Source organism: Carex rostrata, chromosome 28 (genome assembly GCF_964058835.1).
Source record: "Carex rostrata chromosome 28, lpCarRost1.2, whole genome shotgun sequence".
NCBI lineage: Eukaryota > Viridiplantae > Streptophyta > Magnoliopsida > Poales > Cyperaceae > Carex > Carex rostrata.
The window spans coordinates 4,760,940-4,775,821 of NC_135945.1; the positions used below are offsets into that span (position 1 = coordinate 4,760,940).

General features: G+C 32.6%; 1 pseudogene across 1 annotated transcript; it reads left to right on the forward strand.

Annotated features, from left to right (window-relative positions):
• Nucleotides 1-13,189: 13,189 nt before the first annotated feature.
• Nucleotides 13,190-14,791, forward strand: LOC144545565 (UDP-glucuronate 4-epimerase 1 pseudogene; annotated as a pseudogene). Its single transcript, XR_013508550.1, has one exon. The product of XR_013508550.1 is annotated as a UDP-glucuronate 4-epimerase 1 pseudogene (transcript).
• The last annotated feature ends 91 nt before the right edge of the window (nucleotides 14,792-14,882 follow it).

Genomic DNA, 14,882 nt, shown 5'->3' on the forward strand with positions numbered 1-14,882 from the left:
ATGATGAAAATTTTTGAAGTAAATGCTTCAAATAACTAAAATTCAAATTGTTACATTTAGTCTCTTGTAACATCAGCACATCACACCTAGAGCTCTTAATCGTATTCATCACGATATTGCATTTCTCATCTAAACCTAACCCCATTACGTTCCAGCATAAGCATTTAAATTTTTTTTAAAAACATTGGAAACAATTAAAAAACAACAGGCACTGCCTACGATAGCATACACTATCACATCTCTGCTTCTTCCTCCGAGTCCAGATCCACACCCGAATCTGGGTCAAAGGAAATATCTGGGCCTTCCAGATTGTCGGTATCCATGCCATGATCCATATCCAAGGCTACTGTTTCATCACTGTGTGAGATCGGATCCAAGCTTCTTTCATTATCATCATCTAGGGCCCTTGTTACAGCCTCAATCGAAAGTCCGCAGCCCGCTCCAAGTGCCGATAAATGAGAGAATTCAACATTTACCTCTATGAGGCCATCTTTATTCCTAGTTACCACTGCCTTTCGGGCCTTGTCAATTGAGGACAATCTGGGCTTTGTTTTTTTAATTATTGAACTACAGGGGCCCAATGAGATTTCTTTAGGCCTTGATGGGCCTGGCCGAGCCTCTCTATTTTTTTGAAATCTCCTCTACTGTTGGATTTCCAGGCTGGACTTTGGAAGTTTCCCCTCTGCCTCCTCTGACGTTTCTTAATATCCGACCCTTTGGACGCGTGTCTTTTCTCTTCAGAGTCGAAGGTTCTTTTGTCTCTTTGCCTGACCTCTGGATCTGTGCCTCTCCAGAAGTTGTACCTTTTGCAGGCGGCCTCTGCAGTATTTAGACCGGCCTCTGGATCGGATGTGACACTCTACCATGAAGTGGGGATTCTTCTGTCACCGTTGAACCCATCTTACCCGGTATAACCACCCGTGTTGCCTCTTCATTCAAATGAACTTCTATATCCCTGATTAACTGTGACACCGGATTAGTAGTAGGAAGTGGGGGACCCATCTGCTGCTGAGTAAGGTGACCCGCCTCACTGCCAACTACCGGATCCTCTACATTTTTTTGCATGTCTATCTCTGTGGGAGGTGGTTCACCGCCTTATACCCGACAATATACTACTTTGATAAAATTGTATACTTGCAATCTGAACCAAAAGTTTATTTAGAATTTAAAAGGTAATCTCATTGTACTAAAGTTTTTTACCATATCCTTTTTGGTGTATCACCCGTTCTTCCTATATTTTGAAATTTCGTCAAATGCTAGCCCTATTTCTATATTTTTTTTCTATTAATAAAAAAAACGGCCAAGAAACCTGTTTTGTTATGTGCTTCTATATCTCTTGTGTTCTTTTATCAGAAATTTATTTTTATTTTTTCCTTCATTGATTTTCTTCTAAAAATCATACTCCCCATATATTCAACGCAATTGACAAAGTTTCTCAAACATATATATGACAAACAAAAATGATGAATGATTTCGTCTCATTATAATAGATGAATGTCAATCCTTGAATAAGATATTATATAAAATTATCAGAATAGACATAATCTTCATTTATAAAAAGAGAAAGAAAAAAAAAATCTAGATATACATAATCTCATCAAATCACCATGAGATTCGGATATGACGGAGTACAAAGATTGGGAGATGATTTTTCACAAAGGTTTTTGTCATTTGCAATTCTTGTTTTCCCCTCATAACAAACTCATCCAATAAAAGGTTCATTGTCACTAGTACTAGCTCCATCGAAGTGAAATCTAGAACAGAGAACACCAGTATCATGTCTCGCATCCATATGTTTTTCTTTTGCGTTAGCGTCTCATAAGTTTTATCGGATCATGTCAATGCAGTAACAACGAAGGAATATATATATATAGTCATGACATTAGGAATTATGCGATCTGATTCAATTACAAGTAATTTGATGCTTAATTTTGATACCAAAGATGTTCCAGAAAATTTGCATTAAAAGTAAACAATTTTAATTTTATTTCGAAAGAAAGCATTAATTTAATACATTTTGAAATTCTCCTGCATAAAAATTAAATAAAATCTGATACAAAATTATAATAAAAAATATAGAGATACCAAAATATTCAAATATAATATGGAAAATTGAATAAACATTGATATATTTTAAAAAAAAATTGCTATCATTGGCAATAAAAAAATTGCCTCAACTTTCATGAAACAATAAAGGGGCAAGGCAACTTTCATGTTCTCCCAATAGGAAAGTGTAGTTAAGACAAATCTAAATAAAAAAAGCTTGACACATGCTTTACTCAAACACTAGGAAGTTAAGAGGCAAATATGCAAATTAAAATATTCAAAGCCAAAATATACAACCCTAATAACACAAATACTTTTGAAGATCACAAAAATACAATTTTATCTCATTTTGTTATTAAGATCATAATTTGCAAAGTATATATATAACTATATACATGACAACAATATATTTTTTGTATTAGCTGTAATCTCCAAATTGTGCATTAGTCAATAAAATTATACAAATTGCTTTTACTATCTGTTTGATAAGGTTTGAGCAAGGTTCTAAATAGCGCGCTATAGCGCGCTATAGCGGCGCTATACCACTGCTATAGTATTTTTGGACCATAAAATCTATGATGCTATCAGCGCTATAGCGGCGCTATACCACTGTTATAGTGTTTTTGGACCATAAAAACTATGACGCTATCAGGGCTATAGCACGCTATTCGGCACTACAGCAATGCTATATGAACATAGCGCTATTTTTTTAGCCATTCTGCTATGGCACGATAAAGGCTATTTAAACCTTTAGTTTGAGTAGTTACTTATGCAACATACTTCCAATAAAATTTTGTGAGTGCTCAAATATTTTAGCATGTTAATTTGTTAGTCGTCAAACTTGAGCATTTCATCAAGCATTACCTTTATTGGTTTTCTCCAATCTCTCAAATTGAACTCTCTCCCATAGTGAATTGCTTATTAGATCACTATCTAAAAAATAACAATATTAAAGTCAATAAATAGTAAATACATATATAAAGATGCTTTGAAAAATCATTTGAAAGTTGTGAATGGTGTTAGATACATCATACAAAATGACTAAACAATAAAACTAGATTTCATTAAGTATAAATATATTTTTTTAATTATTACAATGTCAACAAACAAACAAAAATAATGATTGTTCGGGCCTTAAAATGGGCCAAGAAACCTGTTTTATTATATACTTCTATTTCTTTTGTGTTTTTTTCTTATTAAATTTTTTTTCCCGGTTGATTTTCGTTTATAAATCATACTCCCCATATTCAACTCAAACATATGATCAATTCAAACGATGAATGATCTCGTCTCATTATAAAAAGATGTAAGTTAATCTCTGAATGAGATATTAAAAATTATCAGAATTATCAGAATCTTTATTTTAAAATAAATAAAGAAAAAAAATCTTGAATTTTATATTTTCAAGTAAATCACTATGAGTCGCCGCTGTCTAACGCAGTTGGTTATGCAATCCCATTCTCCTACAGGAGAACGTGGGTTCGTTTCCTGCTTGGAGCTATAGCTTTTTGCAAGGATAAAAAATGACTTTTCACGAGGGAGTACCGTCATAAATGTTTTTTTTTATTTGCGACAGTACTTTTCGCGACGGAGTTCCGTCATAAATGCGTTTTTTTGTCTCGCGAAAAATACCTACTTTGTTGTTGTGGGCTAGCAAAATGTGTGTTGCCTACAGACTAAAATAATAATAATAAATCACCATGAGATTTGGATATGACAGGATCCAAAGATTGGGAGCATATTTTTCACTGAGGCTTTTGATTTTTTTTTTTTTTGATATTTAAGATAACAATTTTGTAAAATATTTAATAAATAATAAAAAATTAAAAAATGTAAAATTTAATATCCAAGTACATTTTAATATAGAAATTATGTTAAACGGTTTGGAATAACTGTTTGAATTTTAAAAATTACAGAACTAAATTATTATAAAATATTGTAAGTTATAAATATTGTAAATGAATCATTCCTCATTTTTTTTTAAATCAAATTCCTTTTCAACGCTCTTGCTTCAAAAATTAAACCATCAATAATCCAGATTCGAGTCATTGAAATGAAAATGATATCACCTTCTAGAAAATGTATATTGTCAAAGTCAGTGCGATCGATAAGCAATTGCGTAACAGAATTACAACGATACACCCGCGGTATTAATTTTAACGGATACGGACTGGATAGTCTCTATCTTGATAACAAAATATATATATATTTTAACGGATCCGGGTCTGCTTTAGATACATCCGCATAGTCTCTTACCCGGAATCTGAGCCTTTTTTACAATTATCAGTTTCTCACTTTACAGTTTTACCAACAAACCTTAAAATATAAACTTAAAAAAAACCCAACCAATCTCAATCGTTTAAAATCAACAAATTCACTGACTTAATAATTTAATAAGAAGTCCGACTAGTATGACATCGGTGTCATATGACACTAACTTCAAAATTGATTGAATAGACTTCAAACGACTAATTCAAATCGTTCAAATTGATTTACTTTATGTGTGAGGTGTTTACATGCAATTTTTTTTTATATTTTCGAATTATTTTAGTATCAAATTAAGCAGTAAGAATGTTGAAAACTGAATATATTAAAATTAACTTAAAAACTCACACATTTGACCACTTGACTTTATACTAAATAAATTCGAAAAACTATAAATTTTGCATGTAAACGCACAATTAATGAAGTAGATCGGATTGAACGGTTTGGATTCACTGTTTGAAGTCGATTCAGTAAATTTTAAAGTTAGTGTTATATAGATTGAAATGACACTAATGTTATACTAGCCAGACTCGTTAATAAGGTAACAACATTCACAACTATCAAAATATTAAAACATGATGTTCTTTACTAAATACTAAAGTGGACCTTTTCATTTATCAATCTGATAATTAATTATCAATAAAAAATAGCTTACATTTAATTTGTATTTTGTAGTGAAGCAAGATAGACTAAAATAACAAAAAATACAATGATCTGCAACACAAGAAAGGAAATTAATTTTGACGGAACTTATATATGCACTAAAATGAATTTATTGGGCTTAATATAAGAAAACTTGAAGCATATCGATCCCTTTTTTATTTCCCTATATCTAAATGTTTTGAAAAACACACATTGTATTATGCACAAAATAATTTCATTTGATTATAAATATTTCAAAATCACGCGTGTTTTCACAAGTATTGAGTCCGGATCTGTAAATTAATACGCTACACTAAAGACACAGAATCATTGCCACAGAGAAACGAGTTAATCAACCCAATTTTTCTGAAGTAAAACGGAAATTAATTGTAGAAGAAAGAGGAAGCCGAGGAAAAAAAAAGGGGAAAAGGGGCAGGATCAATTTATGAGACAAGAAGTATTTCTGAATATTTAAAGGGTTCAAAACATTGAAATGTTTTTATTTTTTGTGTCTCCATTATGTCTCTATTTTTAAAAAACTTTAATAACTCAAAATTTAAAACTTAAAAGTCAAAATAAAACCGTTAGATATGATCTACATCATTTTATCTATTCACGTGAAAAAAATTATGACATTTAAACTTTGTTTTGGTTGTCATCAAGAGTTTGTAAAAACGTACAAATGTGGATAATTTCTAAACGTTGATTTTTCAACTTATTGATTCACATATAAACAAAACTAAAATGTAATAAATTTTTATGAACACATAAAGAAAATAACATAGATCACATCTAACTGTTTTATTTTGACATTTATAATTTAAATTTTAAGTTATTAGCGTTTTAAAAATGGAGGCATAGTGGAGACAAAAATGGAGCCATTTAAACTCTCCTCTTAAAGTAATTAATGACATCACATTTGTACGATATCATGAGAAGATACACATGTATTGAATAATTGATGATTTAAGATTCCATCGCTTATCTTGAGTAAATTGAATAGATTAAATTAGTAGGTGATTAAAAATTTTAAATTCAGTACAAAAGTCTGACTTTTGTAACTTTTATAATAATAATAAAGTATTTAATAAGTAACAAATATAAAACAGCATAATAAAAACACACAGCAAGTAATAAAATAACAACTGTATATTTTATATAATTTCAGACTTGTTTAATAAAAATTCAATTACATTTACCAATAAAAAAAATACAAGTTATTGATAGTCCAAACTAAACCTATAAAATGCCAAGAATGCTAACAAAATATTTTAATATCCAAAGGAAAATAAAAATCTACATTAACCCAAAAAAAAGAATAAAATTATAAAATTACTGTATTAACATATTGTCTCTCAGTTCAGACCACCTGACAACATTTAGAACAGGCGATACCATCACCATGTCTCGCATCCATATGTTTTTCTTTTGCATTAGTGCCTCATAAGTTTTATCATAGTCAATGTACTAATAACAAAAGAAGATGAAGAGGGTACAAATGCCTTTATTTTTTGTGCCTCCATCATATCTTTATTTTTAAAAACTTAAACAACTCAAAGTTTAAAACTTAAACATCAAAATAAAACCCTTAGATGTGATCTATGTTATTTTTTCTATGTGCCCATAAAAAATTATCACATTTTGATTTTGCTTTTATATGAATCAATAAGTTGAAAAATCAACGTCTATAAATTATCCACATTAGTATACATTTTTACAAGTTCAAGATGACAACCAAAATAAAGTTAAAATTTCATAAATTTTTACACGTGCATAGATAAAATGATGTAGTTCATATTCAACGGTTTTATTTTGAATTTTCAAATTTAAATTTTGAGTTATTAAAGTTTTTAAAAATGGAGACATTTGAACCCTCTCAAGGAAAATATAGTCGCAGCACTAAGAATTTGGCGATTTGGTTCAGTTACGAGTGATTTGATGCCCTATTTTGATACCAAAGTTGTTCCTGAAAATTTAGAATTAAAAATAAACAATTTTAATTTTATTTTAATAAAATAATAAAATAAAACAATTGCCTCAATTTTCATGAAACAAGAAAGGGGCAAGCCAATTTCAACTAATTATTTTAGAAGACAACTCTATTGTTCTCCCAATAGGAAAGTTTAGTTAAGGCAAATCTAAATATATTTCGGGTAGGTAAGTCCCAATGATTTCGGTTGTAACCACTCGCTTCGTAAATAGTTGATTTCAAATCCTCAAATGAATAATCTTCCTCAACAAAATATGTATTTATTGCATCTTTGGAGTAATAAATCAGATACTGATTAGTCATAAACTTCCCTCCAAAATGTAATGAAATTACAATAGACATAGCCAATAAACTACATTGGTAAATGGTAAATATTTTGTCAATTGTAACAGTTGGGAAAAAATTTAATTAAAAACTAATTGGAAAATAATTAATTGAAAAAAATTAATAAAAAAATATCCGAAATCGTCTCAGAAATCGCTTTTTTTCGCCTTCGAAATCGCCTTCTCGTTCTCTCTTTGATATCTGGTGATTTTGAGAGGGAGGAGAGAGAAATGGGGTTTTTATAGTGCAAAAAACATTAAAAAAAAAAAATCTCAAACCGCAATATTTTCTTACGGTTTGAAATAAAAATTTCAAACCGCAAGAAAATATTGCAGTTTGGGTATTTTTAATAAAAGTTCAAAAACTTTTTTGACCAAAAATCATTCCTTTTTTTGACTTAAATGGAATCCCAAGTAAGGGTGGTAAACAAGCTTGTAGTATGTTGTTCGATCGTAATTCGCAGCTGATTCGTTCGACAACAACTCGCTCGTTACTGGATTGAACTGGGATCTAGCTCGGTCTAGAATTAATGGGTTTAAACTGGAACCTAACTTGCTCGCTAGTTCGTGAGCTAGCTTAGTTAGGCATTAATTTGTAAATTTTATCTTCAATTGAGTCCAAAAAATTTGTATAATTTATTTTCTTCATAAAATAAGTTCCAATCAGATCTAAAATCCAACTCGCAAGCTAGCTCGATCCAACTTATGATCTCCAATTTATTTTTGTTTTTGAAACCTTGGCGTTAACTAGCTCATGACTATTTCAATATATGAGATTTCTACTCAGACCTATAAAGTTAGATCGCTCGTGACTCAGACGAACTAACTTGTGACAAGTTTGAGTTGAACCTAGCTCGTGATGAGCCAGCTCATTACCACCCCTAATCCCAAAGTAAACCTATATGAAACGACAATCTAGGCCTCTAGAGGTAATAATTACCAATTTAAGTTGAGGCGAATTATATTACAAAAATGTACTGGCTTGAAATACTTCATAGCAATTTAGTAATTTTGCCCGACTCCAAATTTGAATTCTATATTTCTATTACACGTACTTAATTTTTATGTTGACAAACTATTTCTCTTTAAAACTAGGTACAAAATAGTAATGGTAATTAGTGCTTGTTTCACTTTGTCTCTAGAATTCGTATCCTCTACATTAACTCAAAAAATTATCCTTTTAGTTAATGCATCTTGACCATCTAATCTGTTTTAAGATTATCTGCACTAATATTAAATAACTCCGTTTAAAATCAGACGGTTGAGATTCATTAACTCAAAAATTCTCTTTTGAGTTAGCATGAGGATACACATTCTTATCTCTATTGGGAAAAATCATATATATATATATATATATATATATATATATATAGAGTTAGGCTGGGGTGCTATGGATAGCATAGTGGCCTCTATGCTACGGCTCAATATTCGAGTTTTCAAAATCCAAAAGGTCGATCCGAACCGTTCATCTTATTCTCCATATTAATATCTGCTTGGAGGCCAAATTTTACATTTTTCTGAATTTTTTTACTATTTATTAAGTATTTTACAAAATTGTTGATCCAACGGTGGCTGCACAAAACAGTAAAACCGTTGGATTAGCGATTTTCAAAGTGGCTTAATAAATAGTAAAAAAATTCAGAAAATTATAAAATTTGGTCTCCAAGCAGATATTAATATGGAGAATAAGATGAACGGTTCGGATCGACCGTTTGGATTTTGAAAACTCGAATATTGAGCCGTAGCATAGAGACCACTATGCTATCCATAGCACCCCAGCCTAACTCTATATATATATATATATATATATCTTTTGTTACGTCAAATTATGGAAGTCCATAATCCAGTTCCTTTCTAAAATGACATGTATCATGATCTCAGGAACCCAATAATTGCCTTAAATTAATGCAGTCATGTACGTAGCTTTATTTATTTTCCTTGGCTATCAAATGAAACAATTTTAAGTAAATCTTATTGCATGTTCCTTGAAAAAAAGAGAGTAAAAGGTCAACTTCATTAATTGGAGAATGCATGTTAATTTCCCAGTAGATGCTGATTGGAGAATGTTTCATGAAGTGTTAGAGGTTTGGAAGCTCCTACAAGAAAACCAGTCCTTCTCGTGTGCTAAGAAAGGGAGCTAGCTCAACGGATGGAACTGTTCTGGATACACATTTCCTTGTTTTTGAATGAGCTTTGTAGCCTGATGTAATGACCTACGGGTTTTTGATGACAACACAAAAAAAAAATCCTTATTTAGTGTGTCTTTATTATTTAATCCAATTACGTAACTAATAACTAAATAGATAGTTCACATAATATATTTTCCATTGGCTGATGTGAATTATTTAGTTGACACGATTTCATTGGTAATTTACCTTTGTAAAGAAGGAAATCAAATATACAATTAAAATTAGAGGATCAACTGCAAAAAAAAGAAGGAAATCAATGGGTTTTTTCTTTTGCCAGAGATTACAGTTTAGAGTTTAAGATTGACATATTGGTAAATGGTAAATATTTTGTCAATTGTGACAGTTGGAAAATAAATTAATAAAAAGATATCCGAAATCGTCTCAGAAGTCGCCCTTTCTTGCCTCTGAAATTGCCATCTCATTCTCTCTTTCTCTCTTTGATATCTGGTGATATTGAGAGGGAGGAGAGAGAAACGAGGTTTTATAGTGCAAAAAACTAAAAAAGAAAAAAAATTCTCAAACCGCAAGAAAATATTGTTGTTTGGGTATTTTTAATAAAAGTTCAAAAACTTGATTATTTGTGGTAAAATATATAAAAAGTTAGATATTAATAAAAATGTTGGCCTTAGAGGTAAGATAGGCATGTGGGCTTGTTTTTAACCTATAAATGGATAAATATGTGAGTTTCTATACTTTTGAAGGGTTAATATGATATTATAAAATTTTGAGGGGGATACATGAAATTCCCCCTTTTTTTAAATATAGAAACAATGTATTGTTTTTATTTATGATTCTTTTAATATTGTAAACATAGCAAGGTAGAAACTCTCTTTGATAGAGTGATAAACTGTATAATAAAGATTGAAGAGCTAAAACAAGAGAATCATTTAAAAATTGTGAAAATCAAGAGCTAATACACAACATTTAACATTTTGTCATTATAGATTTGCATAAGTTTATTTGTGTAAAAACAAGTAGATGGATCAAATATAACGTATTAATTCTTCCAAAATACATCAATAGTGGGTTGGTGTGTTGATTATTTTTATAACCACAAATTAGTTTGCGGATAGGGGTGTTTATCGGTTCAATTAAGTTAAAATCGAAATAAAATAGGCACACTAAAATTTTATTCAGTTACAATCAAACCGACCAAAATAAAATTATCAACCGAATTAAAACCGAACCGAACAAACCGAATTAAATTTTGGTTTGTTCGGTTGAACTGAAATAAGAAGATTAATCCAAAACATAAACAGTTTTATGTTAAGTTTTGAAAATTCTTTTAAGATGAATTAAACAAATTTGTTTGACTCGGTTTAAATGATTTTAAACCGAACCAAATAATATACATTATGTTATAATTTTTTATTTTTTTAGATATATGTTTGGAAGGGGACAAGTTTAAAAATTCCAATTAGTTCAATCAAACCGGTTTTAAAATTTCTAAATTGAACTATTAAACCGATTTTAAAAAATAAACCGAACCGTTCAAATCAAACTTTCTCAATTCAGTTTAAAACCAATAAAACCGGAACTCGATGAACTCTTGTTATGTCATTTACAAGTGCATACCTTTGTCCAAGTATAATTAAATCAGATAAATCAAATATACAGATAATTTTTTTTAAAGATATATTTACATCGTGTTGTGTGTGCGTTTGTTGATACTTCTATTTAATTTTAGAATACTACAATTAGAGGTGCTATATGGGGTCGGGTCGGGTCCGGATACTATTATATTTGGATCAGTACGCTAAAAGTGTTCGGGTCCGAATTTCGATCCATATACTTATTTGTTTCAAATTGGATTGGGTTCGGATCCGGATACCTATCTACCCGTAGATATTTCAAATCCAGTTTTTCAGTTCTGGGTAGATAGATACCCATAACTTATTTGTAGATTATCGGGTCCGGTTCGAATATGGAGCGGTTCCGGATCCGGAGCGGGTATATGTCACAAAAAAATCAGGAGGATGGAGAGAAAATAACTTTTGAAAATACAAATATTGAAGAAGAGATATAATTTTTAGAAAGTAAAATATTGGAGATAATGATTTCCTTTTATATGGTTTAAAAAAAAAATATAAATGGAATACTAATAATTTAAAGAAATGACATATCAATGACAACAATAAATTTTCATTATTATGCAGAGGATATCAAGGCAAACATTGAAGGATATATTCATAGTAATAAATTTTATTTAAAAAATTAATGCGATTGTTATGGAATGAATAAATTTGACATCCATCTATGTGTATAAAATAGCGAATATGTGACAGAATTCTATTTTCTCACATTAAAAAAACTATTAGGCTCACCACGGTTTATGCAAAAATTAATATGCAAAGTTGTATTTTTATATATTAATAGTTATTAATATATGTTTTATCTGGTATTTATACTGGTATTGGGTCGGGTTCGGTTATGAGTCGGATAATTAAATGAAACTCATATCTTACCCATTACAGTATCGGTTCCGGTTCGAATCCGGGTTGGATATTGAATTATTAATTTTGTAACCATACCCATAATTTAATCGGTTATATTTTTTAAACCATACTCTATTCAAATTAATCGGATCTGGATCGGTTCCGAGTCGAATCCAGTTTGGTTCCAGATCGGATCCAGGTAATCGGGTAAAAGTAGCACCTCTAACTACAATCCTGTATTCAATGTAAATTCATGCACTTATTACAAATATTTAAGCTTGCCAATTTTTCAACAAAGGATTTTATTTTCCTATTATATCATCGATATCCAATTTATTTTCCAAGCAGATGCGGTTGCTTTTTATTTTCTAAATCAAATTCCTTTTCAACGCTCTTGCTTCAAAAATAAAACCACCAACAAAATAATTACCAACGCTGTTCAACGCTCTTCCTTTTTATTTTCAACGCTCTTTTCTAAATCAAATTCCTTTTCGAATCATAGAAAAGTAAAAAAAAAGGACATCACCTTCTAGAAAATGTATATTGTCAAAGTCTTGCGATAGGCAATCGCGTAACAAATATAATACAATAAACCAGAAAAGACAGAACAAAATAATTACCAAATAAAACCCGACTGCACAAACAACAAACCGCAGGTCAAACTCGAAACCAATCCATACATCCAGAAACCAGAACCACACAATTACAAAACCAATTTCGGCACGCGCTTCCCTTCATGACGTAAGATCCCCTCCAATTTAACAGAATTCATTGGATTTTTCATGCACAATCAGAACCGTCTATTCTTTCAAGCAAGGACAAGATCCAACAAGGACCTTTCGTTCAAAATACAAAATTGTAGAGAAACGAATCTGGTAAAATCCCCACACTACCCGAGTCAATGCTCTCAGGTACCGGATGAATACAATACTCCCAGCCGACCAAAAGATATAAGGAGCACCGTTTCGAGATTCGTGTGAGATTAAAACTGACGACTCAGATGTAATTCTACTTAGTCAGGTAATGCACTTGTTCGAATTCCCACAACTCAGGGTCAAAAGTTGATTCACCCTCCTGGCCTCTGCTCTGTTCCTGTCGAGTGCGTATCCTCTGAGATACCTCATATTTTGCGTGACCGACGTGTTCGGTGTCTATTCGGGGATAGCGCAGGGGGCCCTATTATTAGAGCTTTGAGATTCGTGCAGAACCTATTTAAACGGTTGGGATTTTCCAGAAAGTTATTCAAAATATGAGGTATCCCAGAGGATGCGAATTTCGTTCCTGTCTTCATCCCTTATAACCTCGAGAGATACTCTTCCCTTTCCTTTCACCTCGCCTTGCCAGAGAGATCCAGACACCATGCCTGCTCTAGACGACGACGACTCCTTCCCTTCCACCCCTGGAAAAACCAAGATCATCGAGCGTGGGTCCCACCATCGCCACCATCACCACCACTTTATCTTCGCCCGACACTCCCTCTCAAGTTCTCTCTTCCTTTGGACCCTCTTGTTCCTCGCTCTCCTCGCCTCCTACCTCAGCCTACGCAGCTTCCTCCATACCTCTGGTCGCTACCTTTCCTCCTCCTTTGCCACTCTTAATTTCGACAATCAGGTCCGGGCCTCCGCTGCACCCTCCCGATCCGATGGCCTTGTTGTCTTGGTCACCGGTGCGGCGGGCTTCGTCGGGTCCCACGCGTCCCTTGCTCTCGCTAAGCGGGGCGACGGCGTTGTCGGGTTGGATAATTTCAATTCATACTACGATCCGTCGCTGAAAAAGGCAAGAAAATCTCTTTTAGCTAATCAAGGAATTTTCGTGATCGAAGGGGATATTAATGATGCCAAATTGTTGAAAAGGTTATTTGATATGGTCTCATTTACTCACGTGTTGCATTTTGCCGCACAAGCGGGTGTGAGATATGCTATTGAAAACCCGGATTCCTATATTCATAGCAATGTAGCGGGTCTGGTGACTTTGTTGGAGGCTTGTAAGAATGCTGACCCGCAACCCGCTGTTGTCTGGGCTTCTTCTTCATCCGTTTACGGACTGAATGACAAGGTTCCCTTTTCGGAGGTCCACCGTACCGATCAACCCGCTTCGTTATATGCAGCTACGAAGAAAACAGGTGAGGCTATCACACATGTGTACAATCACATATACGGGCTATCCATTACCGGGTTGCGGTTCTTCACTGTGTACGGGCCATGGGGACGACCCGATATGGCGTACTTCTCTTTTACCAGAAATATTCTCCAAAAGAAACCTATCACGGTTTATCGTGGAAAAGACCATGTTGATCTTGCAAGAGATTTTACATACATAGATGACATTGTAAAGGGTTGTGTGGCATCTTTGGATACTGCTGAGAAGAGTACTGGTTCTGGTGGTATTAAGATGGGTCCCGCACAGTATCGCATCTACAACTTGGGTAACACTTCACCTGTCACAGTACCTACCCTGGTATCAATTCTGGAGAATTATTTGAAGGTTAAGGCAAAGAAGCATTTGGTAGAAATGCCTGGAAATGGTGATGTGCCATTTACCCATGCGAATATTACACTTGCCAGGGTTGAATTGGGATATAAACCGAAGACTAATTTGGAGGAGGGATTGAAGAAGTTTGTGAAATGGTACTTGTCGTATTACGGCTATGGCTCCAGGAAAGGGAAGAATTGGTGAGGTAATTAATTTAAAGGGTTTAAATTAATTTAAATAAATTAAATTTTTTCTTGTATCATACTAATTCTTTCGATTTTCTGGGTTGGGCCTGTAGATTATTTTATAGGGTTTATTACTTATATGACTTCATGTGGATAGATTTATGCCATTTTGTTGCTCATTTTGTCTCCTTACTGTAAAGAACTAACTCTCTTAATTTTGATAGTACGTTTAGTGTTTCAAATGTAAATTCCAGCCCAACTGTGCAAGAATACTGGTACATGTGTGAACTATTTGTTGATTTTCCTTTGAACTGTTTGTCAATACTTGGAAAAAG